The 12942-nt window shown below is 40.5% G+C and overlaps 1 protein-coding gene and 1 long non-coding RNA gene across 6 annotated transcripts in view; one reads left to right on the top strand and one right to left on the bottom strand.

Annotated features, from left to right (window-relative positions):
* Positions 1-12942, bottom strand: part of LOC131690236 (glutathione hydrolase 1 proenzyme-like) — a 679522-nt gene that overhangs the window by 462663 nt on the left and 203917 nt on the right. The window lies entirely within an intron of this gene.
* Positions 2182-4133, top strand: LOC131691205 (uncharacterized). The gene is made up of 3 exons (XR_009305738.1): positions 2182-2497; positions 2558-2834; positions 2901-4133. It is a non-coding gene; the product is annotated as an uncharacterized LOC131691205 (long non-coding RNA).

A 12942-nucleotide genomic window follows, 5' to 3' on the forward strand; every position in this document is an offset into this window, starting at 1 on the left:
CGAGCTGAGTCGATTGGTATATAAGACTCGGCCCTCCGGGCCTCGGAAGAATTCTTGAAAGTTTGAGCGAATTCTATACATTTCTTTTATAAGAAATGTAAAAACAGTACAAAAATTTATATTTACCGTCTTCTCCAAGATCAGAGCCAATTGAACGCCAAATCTCATTTTTTAAACCGGGGTTCATGTATTGCGAACTCCCTAAATCATAAATAGCCGGATGATTTCTCACGAGCTCAATAAGCTTTTCACACTTTTCGTCATTCATGGTTAAAAAAGTTGCTTGTGACTCGAATGAACTACGCAGTTTGAATTGTACAACCGTTTGTTTCAGAATAGATAAATATAACGGGTGGGAATATTCCAGATGGGTATATAAAGAATGGGATTTTCTTCCTACTACCCGGTCAGCGTGGCAAGCAGAAAGTTAGCAAAAGTTGAGCAAAGCGAAATTGATGCTGGCAGAGTTCCTGCGAGCATTTTGCGCGATTTGTGCGAGAATTCTGGCTACGAATTCGCTCAAATGCAACAACCGTTTCAGACAGAAGCGGTTAAACCAACCGATGCTGCTCACTTTTATCCAGAATCCAGTCAGAAATGTATGGCCAAGATCTCTGCACGCTTCCTGCCACATCTTTGTCAGATGTTTTGCGCGATTCGTGCTAAATTATACCAGGTGGGAATTGCCAGGATCTTTGCAGAGTTTATGTCCGAGTTATGCAAGGGTTTTGCTCGGTTCCTGTCAAAATTTGCCAGAAAACGCGAGCGAAACCGAGTTCGCCCTAGCTCAACTAACCCGACAGGATACGCGCAGAAATCTGACAGGGCTGCCAAACCAAGACTTACAGAAATCTAGCAGAGCGGTCTATAAATGGAGTAGAAACCTAGTGGATCAATTCCTGCAAGCTCCAAATGCAGTATACAATTCCGACTCAATGGGTTTCAGAATTGGTTGTTGCATTTGATATGGAATTCATACTGAATCCATTCAGGATTCCAAATGGTTTGACCTGCCGTTTCAAATACCCTAATCTATAGAAGTAATCATGATGTGGTTATAAGCTCACGAGTTCATTGGCACCGCTTCATGAGAGAATTCCAAACAAATATATCTAATGTCTAGTAATTCTAAACTAATCTTCTTTAAATATAAGATCTTGATGTTCTAAAGAACTTGCCAACTTCCTAAAATACCAGAGGGATAGAGTGTCATTGATGTCCTGCACTGATGAAAAAAGGCTTAAGAATTTCTTAAGTCAGGACTTATGAACCTGCACAATATTGATTCCATTAGACGATTATGTATTTCATAAGTATGGGTCATGGAATTTGTTTGCGGGTTTTATGTTTATCTTAACATTGTTGTTGTGAAAATTTCATTTCAGCATAGTGAAAATGAAAAACAAAAAACTATTGTTGGAAACGGACTTATTCTGGCACTCTGTTTCAAGTTGGTGGAATCAATGTAACTGCTGTTATCTACATTTTTTATACCTTTTGCTTCATAAAATTTTGTTTATTTTGCAGAAAATAAATATTGACACAACAGAAGCATAACTAGTACTTAGGCGATTGTGAGCTCCTTTGGAAATATCAGGTTTCTTCAAACTCACCCAGCAAAATAACTCAATGTAAGCTTAGCTAACAATATTTTGTTCTTAGAAAAAAAAAAAACAAATATTAGTATTTATTTCCTATGAACATCAAAGAAATTCCTATATAAAATTCATAAAGCATTTCAATGATTTACGTGGGTATATCGTATAAACCTCTTAAGAATGTCTTAAAAATTTCATAAGTACCACTTATGAAATTCGATAGGGACTGAATGGCCAATTTTCCTTTCAGTCATAAGTAAAACTTATGATTTCCATATGGGAAACTTGTGGCGCAAAGTCATAAGTAGTTCTTATGAATTTCGATAGTTATTTTATCTCGGTGTGGATAGTTTTGTATCAGAAGGCATCCTGTAAATCAAAATCACGTGATATAAAGCCGTATGAAAAAAAATAAGCATTTGCTCAGGACAAGTTTACTCTGCACGATTTTCAGCAAAGCAAACTCTCCTAGCATTTGCTCAACTTTGTATGAATAAAAGATTGCTTTGCTCACTGTGGAGTGTAGCAAGTTCGAAATTCGAACATAGCTTTTACTCCATCATTCAACTGTCAAATCTGTTCGTTCCAAGCAGAGATGCCAGATTTGCAGACAAGTCTGCAAATTCGCAGACTTTTAATTTAAGCTGCAGATTTTTTCGATGACGCAGATATTTGCAGATTTTCTAGTTTTGTTGCGGATATTTGCAGATTTTTTAGTTTTGTTGCAGATATTTGAATATAAAGACTTTTGGTTACACTAGCTTTCCTGACATTTTTGTTCTTCCCAGACTTTTAAAATTATTATTGCAGACATTTGAAAAAAGTACCTGGCATCTTTGTCCAAGCAGAAAATTTTATTTGGAATCAAATTTTAAATCTTTCGTAAAGCAGTTGCAGTGGTAAGTTAGCCAAGTTTCATGAAAAATTTGAACGATTCTAATTGAAAACTGTTTCCTCAGGTCAGCGAACTATGTGGACATAAATTGAACTTGGTGGAGAACGAGAGTTTTCTCGGGTTGAGTTCAAGCTCCTATTCTAGTAATAACACACGTCAATACGAGTCCCGTCAGTGGTGCACCACAAAATGTAACCGTTCCCCAATTAAAGAAGATATTCTACGATTTCGTTGGCGCAGCAGTTTTCAAAATTATGCCATCCCAGGTAAATCCAGTTCTATGAAAAATGGTACCCGCGAATCGCTGTCCGAAGGATTGGTCTGTGAGTGCGAACAAAAAGGTAACTGGTAAAATTTGTAAAAATATTTATCACAAAGTTGTTAAACCAAAGAAAAAAATATTCCAGGTGCAAACGGCAAATAAAATGCACCAATCGTTTCATATAATTTTGATTGTGAAGCACTCCTCGACACATTTTCCTACAGTGGACTCTGCTACCAAAAGTATACTGGGAAGTATGTCAGCAACATAAAGAGCTAAAGACTACTTAACGGCTGCTTCTGTAAACGGACATATTGCTGCCTGGAAATGAAGAAGTTAAACGGAACTGCACCACGATAACCGGTGTTCTTATATTTGTGATAGTTCAGTTCAATTTACGTACTGCTCTGAACGTTCTGACGCATTTTGTGGAAATTATAAATGTAAAACACTCAAAAAATAATCTTCAGCAGCTCAATTTTCAACAAAATCGCATATGCAGCAGCACCAATCACCGACATCAGATTGTGCAAATTGAACCCAACGCATTTGCCTGGTTTGATTATGTTCGACGGTTTTTCGTCATACAGTGGAAACGGCATTGATTTCGACATAATTTTTAATAACGAAATGATGTACATCTCCGGTATATACGTTGGACAGCTCTTTACGGAATGATGAGTGCCGGCGAATCAACTATTTGGCAATATGTGTGAACAAAATAAACAATAGCAGACTTTGTATGTTTGGCTAATAATTTCTCCAATCTGGTATCCTGTTGTCCGTCATCATTTGTTTGAAGGATATGCAAGTTATACAGTGGATATTTGCAATGCGTTTAGTTGCTGCGGGACGAAATACGCCATCAATTGATTGATGCCATCCAGGATTGCGAGAAACCTGAATCGGAGTGAAATTTCTAGACAAATATGTCAAATGATGCTAAGTGCATGTGTAAGTAGTATAGTAATAATTGCTTAGTATAGTAATATGAATTATTCATTGTATCATGTTTTCGATGCACAGTAAAGATAATTGTTACCTAAAATTTAATTGTGAACGATGTCGAAACAGTAAGAACAGTAATATCTATAGTTCATGGATTGTTTGTAGGGTAAATGCTATTGTTAAATTCCATTCGGGTAAAGATCATTAAAAAGTTTCTTTCTAGATCTAGACTTATCAAATTAAGGATATTGAGCGAAAATAATACACATGAATGCTATTTGCCAAAAATCTTATGCGTGCTTCTTATTCCGTGTCCCGTCGCTTATCCAAAGTGTTTACACCTTTTATTATACTCTTGTCCATTTTTGCTTGTTTTCAAAACTGAGTCAGGTTCAACCCCAACTGCTGTTGCTTTTGCCTTTCTCATAAAAGAAAGGGTTGCGTATGTGTGTGTTTGTGTAGTACCGAGGAATCTGGATCCTATTTCAAAAGTTACTTAACTCAAATCCTTTGGCTCACTTATGGAGAGGTATTCCGTGAGTCACTCGGGTGACCATCGTTGTCCAAGGGACTCTCAGAATCGAAATTTTCTGTGCCACCTCACGCAAATCGTAAAGTATCAATTGACACGAGTGTCATATGAAAGGTTAGAGTAAGAAGATGGGGCAAATTGATGTTTGAAGCCATTTCATAATTGAAGAAGGCTTCCGGCAACCACATAACATTAAAATACTAGAAACCAATATGGATGTCAGTTGGGTCATTCGAAGATGTTGTCAGTAGACGACAGAAATTAATGATTGAAGTCATTTTGCCTTTCTCAATAGAAAGGTATTGCCGATCTGAAAAATGACTTAAATCGAGGCTTGAAGGGTGGAGTGTTTCGATTCGATTCAGTTCGTCGACAGAGTAAAAAATAATCGATGCTCTTTTTTGACGGCTGAAAATGAACCTTATGCAACTCGCGGTGAATAGAAAAAATATTCATTCAAATATCCATGTTATTCATTCAGTTGAATATCGTACAGTATATTCATTTCACTAATTATATAGGAAAATGTTTTCAAATGCCGGTAAAGCATATGAAACAACAACCATCATCGCTTACGTTGTGCTAGGGCCTACTTTGATGCGTTTGATTCGTTGCTGCACGGCCGCTTTGTGTAATAATCCGAGACGAATGAAAATCTGCATGGATGAATGGACGGTTTGTTCGTTTGACGTTTTCAGCTGCGTCACTGAATATTGAAAATGAATGCGGCTGAATATGATCAATTTTCATTCAATGAATTTGAATATTTTTAACTCTGTCTGTGATTACAGTAAATGTTGGTGTGTCTAAAATATCACTTTATTTTTTCAGACATTGCTGAGCAAATTAGCACAAACTTAATCTGCAATAAAAGGTGCAACGTTCCTATCGGCTGCTATTGAATTTCTATTGAATCCGACTTTTGGTTCCGAAATTGCATTTGCGGTTCTATGTCACTGACGGCCAATCGAAGTCTCGTTGCCCATAATGACCACCATAGGCGTGAGAAAAGCGTCTTTCAACAAAGCCACATCGGTTTATCGGGGATGGTTGGGCCGATTTTCACAAACTTAGCCTCAAATGAAAGGGACTAAATGGTCCGGTCACATATAAGATTCTTATATAAGCCGGAATATTTTTTTTCAGAAATCGAATTTTTGATGCTACTCCTAAAATTGACTACCCAACCGGGGCCCTCAGGGCCGAGTGTCATATACCGTTCGATTCAGTTCGTCGATATCGGAAAATATCTGTGCGTGTTTTTTATATTTTTAAAGAGCAGAAAAATGTTCAAAAACACCCCGTGCCGAAAAAATCTTTCTTTTCTTTCTTTAGTATAGTGGTCGCAGTGGAAAAGTTTCCCCTAACAAAAAAATGGTAGTACGAAAGCTATTTGTGAGCTGAGAATTTGGGGCACTTCCTCTGCAAGGACATTCTGGGCGGCAAACTCTAGATTGTCTAATTTACTGGGCCATTGGCTCCCTTGTGCCATTCAGCACCCCGACTCGGCTCTCTTGTGCCACCACCACGATTTCTTGATCCTTTTGGCTCCCTTCTCGTGCCATTTAGTGCCACATTCACGATGAGCCATACAGCGAACCACTCGGTTCAGTCCCCGACGATGGACCTAGCCTACTCCGACGGATAATTCCCCGACGAGAGAAGTTCTCTCAAAAGCAAACCAACCAGCCAGGTGCCGAGGTCAGTTTGGCGATTCCAGTGGAGCAGGGTGTCCGGTTCGTTGGTGCCCCGACGACCCGCGACTGATGGTGTCTCGTTGTGGTCTACTCAGTGTAGTCTCCGGCGTTGAATCTAGCTTACACCGATGGATAGCTCCCCGGCGAAAGAAGTTCTCCCGATACCGATTCATCTTTGGTTTTCGCTATATTTCTCTCGGGCCAATGTGTAGGGTACCGTGAACGGTCTGGCGATTCCGGGTAGAGCGAGGTGTCCGGTTCGCTGACGCCCCGAGGACCCATAAGTTTGAGAATATGCGTGTGTGTTTGCAGTTTAACCGAATTTTTAGTTGATCGGTCCTCCGGTTCCTGTTTTTACCGGTTGGAGAGTGCGGTCACACAGCGAATTCTCATAAAAACACTGGGACGACTTTGTTGCATATTTTTGGTTATATCTTGTGATAGAGTGAATCAATGTTCAATATAAAAACGGTTATATTTAGGATAAGAGTTGCACTATAAATATAGAGGAATGTGGCCAATCCGGAGAGATTGCCAGAAATATACTGCGTACACCTCGTATTTTCTAAAGAAATTTATATCTGATTTAGATGTTTTTTCTCTTGAATCATACAGAAATGCTTCAAATGCTTTAACAGACATTGCCGCTTACCTTGTCGGATGTTACGTTACAGGAAACTCCGGTTCCGGTCCGGGTTCCGGAGGACCAGTTCAGTTTTAGTGGTCATTTCCGTCATGCGACACATCAAATCCCATTTTCTTGACGAAATAAGACTGATGGAAGAGCAAAGATGCAATTTTGGACACATATGGCCACTTCAACATCTCCGGTTCTGGAGGAACAATTTCGATTTATAGGTAATTTTCATCACTTCATCAATCTCACTTCTTCGACGCAACAAGACTAATGGAAGAGCAAACATACATTTTTTTACACATATGGCCATTACAACATCCGTCCCGGAGCTCCGGTGACCGGTGCCGGAGGACCAATTCCGATTTAGACGTCATTTTCATCATGCGACATAACAAATCACACTTCCTCGACGAATTAAGACTGACAGAAGAGCAAAGATGCAACTTTGGAGACACATGGCTATTTCAACAATAGTCCCGGAACTACAGTGTCTGATTCCGAAGGACCAATTCAGATCAAGAGGTCGTATCCATTACGCGGCATATCAAATCACACTTCATCGACGAAATAAGACTTATGGAAGCGCAAAGATGCCATTTTAAATGCATATGGCAATTTCAACATCGGTCCCGGAACTCCGGTGTCCGGTTCAGGAGGACCAATTCAGATTTAGCGGTCATTTCCGTCATGCGACACATCAAATCACACTTTTTCGACGAAATAAGACTAACGGACGAACAAAGAGGAAATTTTCAGACAGACATGGCCATTTCAACATCAGTTTCGGAACTAACTGGGTATCGGAGGACCATACCGGGTGTCGGGGATCCGAAACTGATATTGAAATAGCCATATGTGTCCATAATTGCGTATTTGCTCTACCAGTAGTCTTATATCGTCGAGAAAGTGTGATTTGGTGTGTCGCATGATGGAAATGACTTCTAAATCTGAACTGGTCCTCCGGAACCGGACACTGAAGTGTCCGGTAACCTAACATACGGCAAGGTTAGCGGCAGTGTCTGTTGAAGCAATTGAAGCATTTCTGTATGATTTCACCCGTTTTCATTCCTAAACATGAAAATCAGATATGGATTTCATTAGAAAATACGAGGTGTGCAGTACTGCTGATTCTAGTTCGTATTCCGACTCCAGTGGCACAACCGGTTCTAGTTAGTATCGGTTGTGTCACTGAAGCCGGAAAACTAACTAGAACCAGCCAGATCTCCGGCTGAACTTTACTGGGTATGTTGGAAACGCTAGAGTAATTATACTTATTGAATTAATTGAAAGTGTTTGTAAAACTTTTCATTCACATGCCATCAGATTTAGTTCAACTGACGCAATAAATTGGAAGGATATGTATTGAATAATATCTTGGTTTTTTAGAATACGACTGCCATCATGCAGTGTCGTTTATCCGCAGGTATCAATAGCATTGATTTGTAGGTATCTAGAATAAGTATACATCACAAATTGAACGTCATTTCATTGCTTTCGGTTATATTGATTTTGTTGAAAGCGTTGTTTTAATTTCTTCCCGATTTTTTCCGATTATGTATACCATCCAGATGGAAGATTTAACAGGAATTAATAATCAGTTGGAAGATTTTTTTCAAAGCCATACCTCAAAGAAATCCTCAAAAACAGTCAATTTAGAGAACTTTTTTATGGCCACATCAGCTACGAAGGCTGCATTTTTATCCCAATGCACTTATTGGTCAGCTACAGCACGAAGTCATAGTTATCGAAGATCAGTGCAAAGTATTGCTCTGCAATACTCAGCTGATAAGAAACCGAGTGATGAAAGTTTAAAATGCGATTTATCTTACATTTATGAGTTACTAGTATGACATATTCCTCATCCCGTATCCAATTAATTCGATAGCAGATTTTTAAACCAGTTTAAATAATCCAAGACTAGTTCGAGATCTGGAAACGTAGTTACTTTTGACGATAACCCTCCGATCTTGTGCATTAGCTCTCGTTTGTATGCATGGCGAAATCGTCAGTTTTAGATCGCATCAGCCAAGCAGCTTAAACAAGCACAAAATTTAGTATCAAAAACTAATAAAAATACTGAATTGTTCACTTCTCACTATTTAACAAATATATATATATATATATATATATATATATATATATATATATATATATATATATATATATATATATATATATATATATATATATATATATATATATATATATATATATATATATATATATATATATATATATATATATATATATATATATATATATATATATATATATTTATGGTAGCATGCTACCGAGCATGCTCAGCAAAATCAACCTTTTGCTTAGCATTCGCTGAGCATTTACTCAAGATTTATCGCTTTATTCATACGGAATTAGATGTTCGAAAAGCAAAAGCTCAAATTGAGAAAGCAACTGTCAAAGTAAAGTTTTATTCATACCAACTTGAGCAAATGCTCAACGCAGCTGCTCGACTGCTCGAATCTTGAAAAGCTGAGCAAATGCTAGTTTTTATTCATACGGCTTATATAGTGTGTTCAATCCATTAGATAGTACATATAATGAAAATTAATTAGATGTTGAAGAAAGTATGGCCACAGAGAACAGACATCCATGATCGAACAAAAAATATTTAAAAAACGTGTAAACATTTGAATTAATATACGAAAAACACTAGCGCCGCCACACCAAACTATCTCAACTATCCGTCAAATCCATTCCGGAACCGGTTCGATATCCTGAATGGATTCAGTATGGAATCTTGCTCAAAGAAAACCGATTCCGACTCTATTGGTTGATGCATTTGAGCTGGAATTCATGCTGGAAGTCCGAACCGGTTCCGGACTAGTTTGACTGGGTAGAGAAATAATTGCTGTCAATTCTGTTGAACTCAGCCACAAAAAAACATGACGACCGTAGCGCACCTGGTTTGGATATCCCAACTAACTTCGAAACCGTTAGAGATTTTACACAAGTTGAATGCTGAAGATGGACGTCTGTTCTCTGTGGTATGGCGTTATATGTCGACACAGTTTATTTGAAATTATACGAATATTCATGTTCCTATTAACTTAAAATTTCTAATAGATACAATACACATCACAACACATAATAGCACTGCTCTCATTCATCATTGCGATTCGGTTAAAATTAGTGCTGACACTAGAAATAATGATATTATATTCCTCAAAAACTCAAATTTTGATAATACATCAATGACACACACATATAAAAAAAATGCGGTGCACTGACGCACTGGCATCAGTGAAACCAAAAAATATCGTTGGCGACGAATTCAAAATTGCCGGACGGTGAAACACTGACGGCGAGAGGCACTGTACCGAACAAATGTGAATGCTCTCATATAAAGTATATGAAAGAATATTGGTGTCCGTGCACGGTACTGAACCGGCACTGAAACGGATCGGATAGGTGTAAATAGTGCTTTAACCACCATAGAGCAAATAAGTTTTTCATTTCACTGTAACAAGAGCAACAATAATCACGTTTCATTGCACTCGCATTTCATTCACGTTACGCGTTGTCCCGGTCTTGTTCCGCCGTCTTGGACTTGTCCGCTGCGTTGCCGGTTTGATGTTCTGCCGGTGCGGGTTCCCACAGGTTATGGGCCCAGATACTGTGAAGGAGATGTACATGAAAGTGTGCTCTGGAAGTTCGGACAAAGAAGTTTTTGTTGGACTGAAAGTGAGGTTGTGTTTGCTTCGGCTTGCTAGCAGTTGGCTGTTTATAAATCGTTGCCGTGCGCGAGTGGTTGAATCGGCGCAAGCAGAAAATTTGTCGTGAGTTTTTTTTTGGCTTGTAGTGATCGATCGCATAAACGAAATGGGCGAAAAATATTTGTTCGGTCGACTAAATAATCAAAACTATCCCGTGTGGAAGACGCGCATGGAGATGCTCTTGAAGAGAGAGGATCTGTGGTCTGTTGTGTCCGATGCAAAACCGGAACCGGTCACACCGGCCTGGAACAAAGCTGACCGGAAGGCGTTAGCGACTGTGGTACTATACGTGGAAGACAGTCAGCTAAACCTAGTTCGAAATACTGATTCGGCGCGCGGTGTATGGAACCAGCTGAAAGAGTTCCATGAAAAGGCGACGATGACGTCCCGGGTGTCCCTGCTGCGGCGCATATGCAGCTTGAATATGGCAGAGGGAGCCGATATCGAAAAACACCTTTTCGATTTGGAAGAGTTGTTCGATCGTCTTGCTTGTGCTGGTCAGCAGTTGGAAAACTCTCTTAAAATCGCGATGATCTATCGCACTCTACCGGAGTCATATGGTAGTCTGGTGACGGCATTGGAGAGCCGGCCGGATGCGGACCAAACGATTGAGCTCGTAAAACAAAAGTTGATGGACGAGCATTACCGTCGAGTGGAACGCTCGGGCAATCACGAAGAAAAAGCAATGAAACTGCAAAGCAAGAGACGCTCGGAGAAAATCTGTTATCACTGCCGGAAGACTGGCCATTTTCGGCGCGATTGCCGTTTGCTGCAGCTAGAACAACAACAACAGAAATCCCAGCTTAAGAAGAACGATGAAGATCGGAAAGGAAACAAGCAGGAAGATGCTAAGGCGAAGAAAGCTGCTGATGTTTCACAGTTGGAAATAGTTCCCGTAAAGGCCGTTGGTTTGTCGATAGCAGTTGTTCCAGTCACATGACTAACGACCGTAGTTTCTTTTGTGAGTTGGACGAGGTGGTTCGAATCAAAGTAATTTTGGCTGATGGTTCGGAAACGACGTCTGCTGGTATTGGTACAGGTACTGTAAATGGCATTGATGGTGAGGGAAATTTAGTAGTGATACCTTTTAAAGAAGTCCTGTATATCCCCAATTTGGATAGTGGTCTAATTTCTGTGCGTAAGCTGGCACAAAAGGGGCTAAAAGTTGAATTTGACGGGAATCGATGCAGTGTTGTTAGTAAGCAAGGAAAAGTGGTCGCTGTGGCGGAGCTTAGCGGTAATTTATATGCCTTGAAGGTAGCAGAGGAGGTTATGTTGAGTACCGAGGCTCGGCATTTGCAGAATTGCCAGCATACCTGGCATCGACGTTTTGGGCATCGGGATCCGGTCGTGCTGGATCGCATCCGAGCAGACGATCTTGCTGATGGCCTGAAGGTGCAGGATTGCGGAATAAGGCAAGTTTGCGAACACTGCCTGCAAGGTAAGATGCCCAGAAAACCATTTCCCAAAGTAGCGCAACACCGAGCTGAGCGAATTCTTGATGTAGTCCACACGGACGTGTGCGGGCCAATGAAGAATGTCACGCCCGGAGGGTTCCGCTACCTGATGACTCTCATCGACGACTATAGCCGGTACACAGTGGTGTGCTTGTTGAAGCAAAAGTGCGATACAGCGATGTGCATAAAACGATATGTTGCGCATGTGAAGAATCGGTTTGGTAGAGCACCGTGCGTTATTCGTTCGGATGGTGGCGGCGAATACGTAAACTCGGAATTGAATCAGTTTTACCAGGTAGAAGGCATTCAATCGCAGCTCACCGCTGCGTATTCCCCGCAACAAAACGGTGTTGCAGAACGCAAAAATCGCACCCTGCAGGAGATGGCCGCATGTATGCTTCTTGATGCTGGGTTACCTAACAAGTATTGGGGAGAAGCTGTTGTGACTGCTACTTATTTGCAGAACCGTTTGCCATCGCGCTCCGTTGATCGAACCCCATTCGAAAAATGGTTTGGCCGAAAACCGTCGCTGGAATATTTGCGGGTTTTTGGCAGTCCCGCTTATGTTCATATCCCTGACGTAAAGCGAAATAAGTTTGAAAGTAAGGCTCAACGTTTACTCTTTGTGGGCTATTGTGACGACAGGAAAGGGTACAGGTTCCTGGATCCTGAAAATGATACCGTTACAATAAGCCGTGACGCGAAATTCATCGAGTTGAGAAATGGGTCACTGATGCGCGATGATTTGTCTTCCGAAGGTGATGGTAATTACGTCGGCGTTGATATCGCGAGAGATGATAGCCAAATTCAGGAGGAGTTAGTCGTCACAGAACAGCCATTGGCTGATGAGGAGTCCGAAGAGGAGTTTTATGGTTGGGATGATGAACGGGATCGAGCGATTGAGCCGACGACCAGCGAACAGCAGCAGTGTATGAAGCGAAGCACGAGAGGATTGTTACCGAAACGGTTCGATGATTACGTGGTGGACGTTGCGATTGCGACGTCGGTTACAGAAGAACCTAGAAGCTACGAAGAGGCGGTGAAGGGACCGGAGCAGGATTTGTGGATAGCGGCGATGACCGAGGAATATGATGCACTAATAAAGAATGGAACGTGGTCGCTGGTGGAGTTGCCAGCTGGGCGCGCACCCATAGGTTGCAAATGGGTGTATAAGAGAAAGGA

Source organism: Topomyia yanbarensis, chromosome 1 (assembly GCF_030247195.1).
Source record: "Topomyia yanbarensis strain Yona2022 chromosome 1, ASM3024719v1, whole genome shotgun sequence".
In the NCBI taxonomy this organism is placed as follows: Eukaryota; Metazoa; Arthropoda; class Insecta; order Diptera; family Culicidae; genus Topomyia; species Topomyia yanbarensis.